Source organism: Anomaloglossus baeobatrachus, chromosome 11 (assembly GCF_048569485.1).
Source record: "Anomaloglossus baeobatrachus isolate aAnoBae1 chromosome 11, aAnoBae1.hap1, whole genome shotgun sequence".
Lineage (NCBI taxonomy): Eukaryota > Metazoa > Chordata > Amphibia > Anura > Aromobatidae > Anomaloglossus > Anomaloglossus baeobatrachus.
In genome coordinates, this window is record NC_134363.1 from 161,333,643 (window position 1) to 161,345,474 (window position 11,832).

The window sequence follows — 11,832 nt, forward strand, 5'->3', positions numbered from 1 at the left end:
GTAAAACATTTTAAGATCACCAGGTACCATACATCACCACCCTCCACCCACAAGTCCGTTAACCCACCCAAAACCCTTTCACGTTGGCCGCGCCTTCAGCCACTTCTGGCAGGATGTAGAGGCGGCTTTCATGGGCTGGTGGTTTCAGGGTATACCTGGCCTGGTGGATCCGCGCCTTCAGCCTCTTCTGGCAGGATGTAGAGGCGGCCTCCACAGTTGGTGCTGACCAGGTACCCTCTTTGTGGTGGAGAGCCAGGCCCCATAAACAGGCATGCTCTCTGGTTGCAGGTGAGCCAAGGCCCTATATACGGACGTGCTCCCTGGTTGCAGACGAGCCAAGCCCCTAAACAGGCTGACTCTGGTGGTGGTGGTGCCCTCTGGTGTAACTATTTACACTGCGAGAGTTTGTGGCTATAGCCAGTTCATAGCCTTAAGGTTTATGGGTTTCTCACATCAGTTTATGTGGGCACATTACTTAAACTTGAGAACGTTGCAAAACTTCAAACTGGTAACTTGCTTTACTTCTTAGGTTATTTACATGGATTCCTCCTCACCAGGGCTTGGGCCTGTAGGGCTGCGGCACCTGTTGGTTTCTCCATCTTGGTCATCAATGGGTTCCTTTTCTTTTCTTTCCTCTGTATCTTCTGTATCTGTTTCTTTCTCTGTATCTGTTTCTTTTTCTGTAGGACATGGTGTTACGTCTAGCGCATACCACCCTCTTTCTCCTTGATGCATGGTAAACTGTACGGAGTCTCCTGTACGCAGGTTCCTTCCAGGATGTCCTCTGGGCAAATTAGCTCTGACGTCTCTCCTATTGACAAAAATGCCTTCTTTGATACCAGGTGCAACGATGAACCCGTATCCTGACTTCAGGCTAAAGTCTTCCACAATTCCTCTACAAAGGGGTCCTCTGACCTGTGCTTTGGCTCTTCTCAGGAACCGTTTCTCCTTCAAGTCTCTGGCCGTTATTTCATCTTTCTGCTCTGGGGATGGCGGTGCAGGGGAAAACTGGGTTCTGCTACGGCGCCGTGTCTTGCGGGCTGGATTCTGCGAGGTACAGCTTACAAGCTCCCAGGTGAGGCTTTTAGGCAAATCTTCTTCAGCAGACGGTGTCAGGTCTTCTTCATCCCAGCGGGAATATGGCAACATCTCCGGCTCTGGGCATGGATCCACTGCTGGTATCTCCGGGGTCAGCTCCTCAGCCTCCTGGCTTCCTCTCCCCCTTAGTTCTTCTGAGCACTCCTTCGGTGGCAGTGCTGGGGATGGGCTTCCTTCAGCAGACCCAGACGGGGAACTCTTTGGCGTGGTTGCTGCAGGAGTTGTCGGAATCCTCTTGGGGGTGTGCGGAGGGAGTATATACTGGTCCACCAACCATTGTGGAAACTTGGCCTCCATGTCAGCCTTCAGCTGCCAGTATGCGGGGTCCTCCCCCAGCGTGGGCTTTCCAGCAGGGACCTCTTTGGACTGGGGAGCGGTGTCTGCTCTGGCCTTGCAGGCCGGGGTAAATAAGGGTACGTCTGTCTTTTCTTGGCGGGCCGCGCCTGGCATGGCGGCGGCCTGGTCTTGGCGGGCCGCGCCTGGCATGGCGGCGGCCTGGATCAGCGTCGCTGTTGCAGTGGGCTCTGTGCAGGCTGAGCTGGCCGTCGCTGCAGCAGTCTGGGCTTGGCGGGCCGCGCCTGGCGTGGCTGCGGCCTGGTTCAGCACCTCACTTGCGGCGCGGACGAGCGTTGCTGCGGCGGTGGGGTCTTGGCGGGCCGGGCCTAGCAGGGCGGCGGCCTGGGTCAGCGTTACGCCTGCGGCGCGGATGAGGGTCGCGGTGGCAGCCGGTTCTTTGCGGGCCGGGCAGGGCATCGCTGCAGGGACCGGGTCTTGGTGGGCCGAGCAGGGCATCGCTGCGGCGGCCTGGGCTTGGCGGGCCGCACCTGGCGTGGCTGCGGCCTGGCTCAGCGTCGCCGCGCCGGGCGCCTCTTCAGGGACCGCGGGCGTGGCAGCAGGGGTCGGGGCATCCGGGCCGGCAGGGGTAATACTGGACTCACCCATCGGTGGCAGCATCGGGGTCTGAGTCGTTGCCACTCGGTCTGGCGCTCGGCGCGCGGCTCTCCCTTCATAGGCCTGAACCGCGGCAGCCATCTCCAGAAGTTCCATGCGTTCTTCTCTGATCTGCTCCACGACCCGGGTCTCCAGTCGGTCGCAGAACTGGGCCAGCTCCCGATACCACCAGGCAGCGGAGCCCGGTTCTGGGTTTCTGCGGTCAGACGCCATTTCTTCTGCGCCCTCTTCTGCACGATTTCCCAGCAGTGGACTCGTCGTTGCCTCTAGTAGCAAGCTGTTCAGTTTCCGCTCTGCCTCTTTCAGCAGCTCCTCTCCCAGCAGCAGGCTTCTGGCTCCCTTTCTGTCCCGACGTCTCTGGACGCTTCCGCTCTCTTCACAAGCGAGGTCCGAACTCTGCAGGGGATCTCTGGGTAGCCACACCTCTTCGTGGGCGGTAACTTCTTCCAGCGCGGGCTGCTGTTGTTTTTCAGCGCGCTTTTCATGGTGGCAATATGGCGGCGCTTCCAATTTTTCAAGCGGACCGCCCAGGCACATGGTCACCTGTCTGAACAGGTCTAGTCCTTATCCTGTTCGTGACGCCAGATGTGGGGCCCCGGGTACGCTGATGCAGTGCATTACCTTCAGGGACTCCACGTAGATGGATCTGTCTGGTCACAGGTAGGAAACCTTCTTTGTAGTTTGTCGTGACGCCACTCTCAGATTTGCGGTCAGTGGGGACCGCCACTGCAGGTTAAGGGATGCCTGGGGCTGATGGTGGGTGCAGCCAGTTGTAGTAGCCTCCTGAGAGTGAGGCAAGCCCCAGGGCCCTGTGTAGATGTGTAGAACTACAAGGCGCAGAATGACTCAACACAGGCAGAGTGTCTTTCAGGGTTTTTACTCACAGTTGATAGGGTGAGTAACCCGGGCGTAGCTGGGATTAACCAGACTGGAACCAGGTATCCTTCAGGCTGACTTCTGATGGTGACTACCAACTCGCCTTCCTTAGCCCTTTTTGGTTTGGGGTGACCCCGACTTTTAGTCCCTATGGGGGTCACCCAGGGAAGATGCTGCAGCCTCTCTCCCCTTCGTTTGCCGTTTGCTTGTCGCCTGGACCAGGCCACTCCAGCTACTTGCCTCCTGTGACCTATGGGCCCTAACTGTGGCTACGTGGCTGCGGCTTTTGTGGTGTTGTGGCGTGGGCTTTGAGAGCCCCACACCGGCAGGTTTAGCAAAAGAAAGCTGGATCTATCTCCGCTTCGGGATCTGCCGCCCGTTTGGGCCTGGTACTCCCTAGCAGTCTCCTTACTTCCCACTCCGTGCTCTCTCTCTAGCTGAGATGGGTTTCGGGTAGCACTCCTAGTTGACCGTTCTCCCCCGTCGGTAGCCACTGCGCGGACGCTGTCAGACTACAGCAGCCCACGGGATCTGCTCTTCTCTCGAGCTCCCTGAACTCTGCACTGAACTGGCTCACTGCTCCTCCTCTCCTGTTCTTGCCTACGCCACCTAGCAACCAGACTCTCTTACCACACCCCTTGAGAGGAGATGGAGGCTTTTGGCCCCCTCCACTATTCCAGTGGAGGTCAAGGCTTTTCCCCCTCCTGGGATCCCCAGGGGTCCTCTCAAAGGTACATGTGTGAGACCTGATCACTATGCGCCTGTGTAGTCACACCTCGGTCAGCCTTCTGGATTACCTGTATTGTACTGTCCCCAGCATGGGTGCAGTACTCAGTGGTGCCTGACCAGGTCAGGGGCGCCACATAAACACATCTTTTTTGAAAGGCCATAGAGGCTGCAACACTAGTAAGCAAGAGGAACCAAACAACACCATGAAGACCAAGGAGATCTCCAAACAAAAGCATAAGTCTAATCAGATCTCCAAATAACACAATGAAGACCAAGGAGATCTCCAAACAAGCCAGAGACGAAGTAGTGAGAGCTACAAGTCTGGGTTGGGTTGTAAAAAAAAATATTCCACTCTGATGATCCCCCATGAGCACAATCAAATCCATAATTATCAAATGGGAAGAACATGGCACCACAACAAATCTGCCAAGAGAGGGCCGTCCACCAAAACTCTCATCAATGAGGGCATTAATCAGAGAGGCAGCATAGAGACCAAAGGTAACAATGAAGGAGCTGAAGAGTTCCCAAGCAGAGAATAAAGTATCTGTTCATATGACCACAATAAGCCGTACACTCCATAGAGCCGGCATTTATGGAAGAGTAGCCAGAAAAAAAGCCTTTATCTTACAGCCAAAAATTGGAAGGCTCATTTTAATTTTGACGAAAGACACATGGGAGACTCCCTAAATGTTTGGAGGAAGGTGCTGTGGTCAGATGAGACCAAAATTGAACTTTTTGGCCTCCAAGGTAAACGCTATGTCTGACACCAAACCAACACAGCTCATCACCCCAAGAACACCATCCCCACAGTGAAACATGATGGTAGCAGCATCATGCTGAGGGCGAGTTTATCTGCAGCAGGGACAGGGAAAATGGTCCAATTTGAGGGGGGAAGATGAATGGTGCGAAATACAGAGATATTCATGAGCAAAACCTGCTTCGGTATGTCAGTGATTTGAAACTGGGATGGAGGTTTCCCCTTCAAACAAGACAATGACCCACAGCTACTGCTAAAGCAACACCCGGTAGGTTTAAGGGGAAACATGTAAATGTATTGGAGTGAACGAGTCACAGCCCAGACCTTAATCCAATGGAGAATCTGTGGTCAGAGACATGAGGATTGCTGTTCACGAGAGGAAACCATCTAACTGGAAGGAGCTGGAGCAGTTTTGGCTTGAGGATTTGGCAAAAATCCAGGTGGCAAGATGTGGAGAGCTAATAGAGACTTATCCAAAACGACTTGCAGCTGTAATTGCTACAAAAGGAGACTTTACAAAGTATTGACTTTAGGGGAAGTGAATAGTTATGCACAATGGAGACACTTGGCCAGTTCAGCACCTTTACCCTCAGTTTCTTTGGCAAGGCAGTGATCGTCTTAGAGGTACGTTTGGAGTCATAATGTTGGAATACTGCCCTGAGGCATAGTTTCCGAGGGGAGGGCATCATGCTGTGCTTCAGTAGTCACAGTACATGTTGGCATTCATGGTTCCCCCCATGGACTGTAGTTCTCCACAGCCGGCAGCACTCATTTAGCCCCAATCTATAAAGGGGGCTTTACATGCAGCGATATCGCTGATGAAAGCACCCGCCACTGTCGTATGTGCGTCATGGACAAATCGCTGCCCGTGGCGCACAAAATCGTTCAGAGCCATCACACATACTTACCTGCCTAGTGACGTCGCTGTTGCCGGCGAACTGCCTCCTTTCTAAGGGGGCGGTTCCTACGGCGTCACAACGGCGTCAATAAGCGGCCGCCCAATAGAAGCGGAGGGGCAGAGATGAGCGGCCGTAACATCCCGCCCACCTCCTTCCTTCCTCATTGCCGGTGGCCGCAGGTAAGCTGCAGTTCGTCGTTCCCAAGGTGTCACACGTAGCGATGTGTGCTGCCTCGGGAACGACGAACAACCTCCGTCCTGCAACAATCAACGATTTTTTTAAAATGAACGACGTGTCAACGATCAACGATAAGGTGAGTATTTTTGAACGTTAACGGCCGTTCGTTGGTGTCACACACAACTACGTCGCTAACGATGCCGGATGTGCGTCACGGAATCCGTGACCCCGGCGATATATCGTTAGATACGTCGTTGCATGTGACGGGGCCTTTACACTCCCACCACCTTCCCTGACTGCAGAGAGCACACACTTGTCTTTGTCTTCCTCACCTGGTTGCCGCCACACACGCTTGACACCATGTGAAACAAATACATTTATCTTGGTCTAATCAGACCACAGAACATGGTTCTAGTAATCCCTGCCCTTAGTCTGTTTGTCTTCAGCAAATGGTGGCTTTCTTGTGCATTATCTTTAGAAGAAGCTTCCTTCTGGGACGATAGTCATGCAGACCCATGTGCTGCAGCATTCGGTGTATAAATTATGAGGGTGAGGGCAAGATATGACCACATAACAACAATATAGAAAGATACAAAAACTTGTGAACAAGAAGGGGTATTTATCATGTTTTTTTTAAGTAAAACTACTGTACCACAGTTGTGAAAAAGTATACAGTTTTTATTATTACAAAAAGTGCAAATATAAAAAATCACATGTGGTGACAATTAGTAGTTAGACATACATAGTTAAAATCCAATTAGATGAGACAGAGAGAGAAAAAAGGTCCCAGGGAGGGCGACAGACTACCCCTTAACTAAAACTGGTAAGAAAGTAGTATTACTATATCCCGGGGGGGCATATACCGTAAGTAACTAGAAGATATCAATAGTATACCCCCTGGGCTAGTGGAGTGATGGAATGTCCATACATTAAACAGTAACCAACAGGATAAGGTCCAAATCAGGGCCTGAGTACACCAGTATGTAACACCACCAGAATAATCTCAGAAGAAAAAAAAAAAAAAAAAGTCATATAGTGGTGGGTAAATTGGCACCTGAAGGACCTATCTGTGGTATGTATAGCACCCAGAAAGGGAGTCTGTCAGCCTCACATGTGGACCCGGTCCCGACACGTGTTTCGCATGTGCTTCAACGGGAGACAGTTTTTGTATGTATTCTACTGGGTCCATGTATATTACAACAAATATGAGGTCCGCTCTACTTGGTCTCTGTTTTTCTAACAATATAGAAAGACTACACCCTAAAATACTTATGCAAACTGGGTGTTGACAATCTTCTTATAGCCTCGGCCATCTTTATGTAGAGCAACATTTTTTTTTCCAGATCCTCAGAGAATTCTTCGCCATGAAGAGCCATGTTAAGCTTCCAGTGACCAGTATAAGAGAGTGTGTGAGGGATAACACCAAATGTAACACCCCTGCTCCCCATTCACACCTGAGACCTTGTAACAGTAATGAGTAAAAGGACATTTTTACTTAGGGGTGTACTCACTTTTGTTTAAAGCGGTTTAGACATTAATGGCTGTGTGTTGGGTTATTTAGGGAACACCAAATTTATACTATTATACAAGCTGCACACTGACACTGTACATTGTATCAGAGTAAGATCTTCAGTGTTGTCTCATGAAAAGATATAATAAAATATTTACAAAAATGTGAGGGGTGTACTCACTTTAGTGATATACTGCATATGGCAAAAGAAAAGTCAATGTTTTTGACACATTCGTAAATGACTAAATAAAATAGGATTTACAAATAAAAAAGCCAAATAAACAGGAGCTGAGCTGCAGTACCTGGGAACGGACGCGAACCAGAGGATGGCGCTGTGGTGCTCCGCTTTGTACACTGTAGATCCAGCAGGTAAACAGTCGGTGGCACCAAGTATCTTACCTCCCCCCCAAAGGATAAAAGTAAAAATCTAACCACCAAAATTGAATTTTTTTACTTGCTGCACGGCCCACAAAAATGTAAAAAAAAAAAAAAGGGAGATCGAAATGTTGATTGTACCCTAAAATGGCACCAATAATAAAAAAAACAGTTTGCAACAATATAAAAAAATCAACAGTTATATCACTTGAAAAAATGATGAGAAAATACAAATAAATAAAAAAATATTTTATATATATATATATATATATATATATATATATATATACACACATAGAATCTAAGACATATTTTCAGCTGTCTCACACTTTTGTGTTAAGTATTTCATTCCACATGTGTTAATTCATAGTTTTGATGCCTTCAATATGAATCTACAATTTTCAGAGTCATGAAAATAAAGAAAACTGTTTAAATGAGAGGGTGTGTGCAAACTTTTGGTCCGTACTGTGTGTATATATATATATATAGACACGCTCCCTCTGCACCTGTTCACACGCTCCCTCTGCCCCTGTGCACACGCTCCTTCTGCTCCTGTGCACACGCTCCCTCTGCCCCATGTGCACACGCATCCCTCGGCCCCTGTGCACACGCATCCCTCGGCCCCTGTGCACACGCATCCCTCGGCCCCTGTGCACACGCATCCCTCAGCCCCTGTGCACACGCATCCCTCAGCCCCTGTGCACACGCTCCCTCTGCCCCTGTGCACACGCATCCCTCTGCCCCTATGCACACGCTCCCTCTGCCCCTGTGCACACGCTCCCTCTGCCCCGTGCACACGCTCCCTCTACCCCTGTGCACACGCTCCCTCTGCCCTATGTGCACACGCTCCCTCTGCCCCATGTGCACACGCTCCCTCTGCCCCATGTGCACACGCTCCCTCTGCCCCTGTGCACACGCATCCCTCGGCCCCTGTGCACATGCTCCCTCTGCCCCTGTGCACACGCATCCCTCTGCCCCTATGCACACGCTCCCTCTGCCCCTGTGCACACGCTCCCTCTGCCCCGTGCACACGCTCCCTCTGCCCCGTGCATACGCTCCCTCTACCCCTGTGCACACGCTCCCTCTGCCCCATGTGCACACGCTCCCTCTGCCGCACACGCTCCCTCTGCCCCATGTGCACACGCTCCCTCTGCCCCATGTGCACACGCTCCCTCTGCCCCATGTGCACACGCTCCCTCTGCCCCATGTGCACACGCTCCCTCTGCCCCATGTGCACACGCTCCATCTGCCCCATGTGCACACGCTCTCTCTGCCCCATGTGCACACGCTCCCTCTGCCCCATGTGCACACGCTCCCTCTGCCCCTATGCACATGCTCCCTCTGCCCCATGTGCACACCCTCCCTCTGCCCCATGTGCACACCCTCCCTCTGCCCCATGTGCACACGCTCCCTCTGCCCCATGTGCACACGCTCCATCTGCCCCATGTGCACACGCTCTCTCTGCCCCATGTGCACACGCTCCCTCTGCCCCATGTGCACACGCTCCCTCTGCCCCTGTGCACCCGCTCCCTCTGCCCCATGTGCACACCCTCCCTCTGCCCCATGTGCACACCCTCCCTCTGCCCCATGTGCACACGCTCCCTCTGCCCCATGTGCACACGCTCCCTCTGCCCCATGTGCACACGCTCCCTCTGCCCCATGTGCACACGCTACGTTTGCACCTGTTCACGCTACGTTTGCACCTGTTCACGCTACGTTTGCACCTGTTCACGCTTGTCTGTTAGGAAGTGCCATCAGCTTTCTTATTTATACCAAACCTGGTCCCACAGAAAACAAACCTTCTTATGGCTAAGTCAATGGAAAAATATAAAAATCTATGGTTCTTTGTAGAAAAAGAGCAAAATAATGAATACACAAAGGCAGAAAATCATCCAGTTATGAGGGGGAGAAGTGGACAGGTCTTACTGTGAAGAGCGGCATAGAAGGATGGTTGCTCTGCGCATCAGGCGGAGCACACGGGGTGTCAGGGCGGCCGCGCTGCACACGTTGTGTTTTCTGACCTCAGGATCTAATCATTACGGCCTTTCTGCCTGCAATGCATTTTCTACGTCCTAATGATCTCCCCTGTAACACATTCAGAAATTGTTAAAAGCAGAGGTTGGAGCGCCGGTGTTGTGCAAGCAGATTTGTGTCTGTCAAAAAGCCGGGAGAACTCTATAGGGTCCAATGATTTTCTGTCATAAATTGCTGTTCTGCAGGAAACTGACAGTTTGCGCCCTAATGGGCCACACGTAACGGAAACGTGGAGATAATGCAGCATCGCTGTTATTAAAAAGTGATCTCTCATCATTTATCATCATTCGCCAAGTCACACCGCAATCCAGAGCGAAAACCGAAAACCGGCGGCAAATCAATTCCCTCCTTCTCTCATATTAAGAAGGTTGGGCATGTACTACTTTAAGGCATGGAGTGTGTTGTGCCTGCTTTACCTATTATTTACATAAATAAATGAACAATAAATAATCAAATCTAATACAGTGGACCCTTGGATTACGAGCATAATTGGTTCCGGGAGAGTGCTCTTAAACCAAGTTACTCTTATATCAAAGCGAAGTTTCCCAGAGGAAATAATTGAAACACAGACAATTCGTTCAACAACCCAAAAATATTTACTGTATTTATACAAAGTTATTACAGTAATACCAAATAATGTGGTGTATTCATATAAAATTCTTATAGTACACTAATACACAATACTGTACATTAAAAAACAAATTAAACCCCACTTTAGCTTACAATACAATTGTTGGGGTGCGGGAGGTACAGTATAAGCAATGTGCTGCACTGGATAGCAGAAAGAAAGTACAACACTGTATCCACAAATGCAAATTGATAGACATGCTGTATAGTATATACTGTACTGAACTATGATATACTGTGTACAGTATACAGTACATATGTACAGAAAGTTACCGTCAGAGCGCGGTAAAAGGACGGAACTGGAAGTGTGCATGGTGAGCATTTGCTCTTATTGCAAAGCATTGCTCTTAAATCAAGTTACAAATTTGTAAAAAGCTTTGCTTGTCTTGCAAAACGCTCTCCAACCAAGTTACTCTTAATCCAAGGTTCTACTGCATATAAAGCTGAGTGTATGTATGTGTGGCACCCTATGGGTAAGTAGCCACAGTAACACCTGGTAGGCGCAGGAAGGGATTTCAACATTAGGAGAATTCACATGACACACGCACACAGACAGACTCATCACAACACTCCACTAACCCGTGGTTAGGGTCTGGTGCAGCTGGACTTGTATAGTGGTGAGCACTGTCCCTGAAACCAGCGTGGGGGTGGAACTTAGTGGGTGAGGTGTCTGAGGTGAGTGGGCCGGAAGCTCCGGTCAGAGCCAGTCAAAAGAGTCAGTTGGCAGAGTCAGTGGTGTCAAGTGAAGTGTGAGAGATCCTGTGCGAGGGTCGGAGGTGAAGCGATACAGAAAAGGGGCGGAGGGACCAGTTCGGTTCACCCCAGAAGAAGCAACCCAGATACCGGAGTCCGAGTCTGCATGGGTTCATTCAGCCAGCAGAAAAGACCAGAGAGTGAAGGGGACATCAGTCTCCTGGCGCAGGAACACTTGTAGCACCGCCATTAATAGAGCCAGGAACCGCAGCGGAGTTAGTGGTGCCCAGGAGAACGGTTCTCATCGCCTACTATACAAGTGAGAGATAAAGGAGAGGTCAGGGCCAGCTTTTAGACAACCCAGGACTTAAACAAACATACAGTAACAAGGAGGCCTCATAACTTACAAATGTCGAAATCCTAACTGCCACCCGACCACCCGGACTGTACTCTGGAGATAACCCTGCTAACATCAGCAAAGGTACAGACAGAAAGACCCGGTGTGTGTGTGACAGTTATTGTTATCAAAGGTACAGCTCTCACTATGGACTTCGTTTGCCTGAACATGGGGAGCCGCACATCAGTGGCCTTGAAGAAACCGGTATCAAGACTTGTGTGGTATGCTGCCTTGCTCCCAGTGTATAAAATCTTGATCCTTCCCAAGGGCCCGAGGACATCGCTCCACCTACGGGGAGCGTGACAATCTAGAAACTAGCTGCTTTATCATCACCCCGGAGGTCTGCAAGCAGCGCCGGTAATATTACCGGGAACCGTAGCTGGCGTCACAAGACACTTTTATTTTGTTTTTACTATTTTTTTTTCACCAGACTTCTTTTAACTGCCACTAGGATCACGGGACCGGGCACAGCCACCTGTGACAATTCCCCAAGAACTAAAAGCCCGGGACCGAGCACCCCACGACCCTGGGTCAGACATATGTGTAGCACCCCTGAAGCCATCAGGGAGCTACAAGGTTCTGCATCTTCACCAGGATGCAGGGCCTACCCCCTAGGGCCCCGGAAGAAAAGTGCCGGTAATACACGAACACTCCAGGTAATCCCAGTTTTCTCCAACAGGTACAGGGCTAGGGTCGGACCAATGAATGG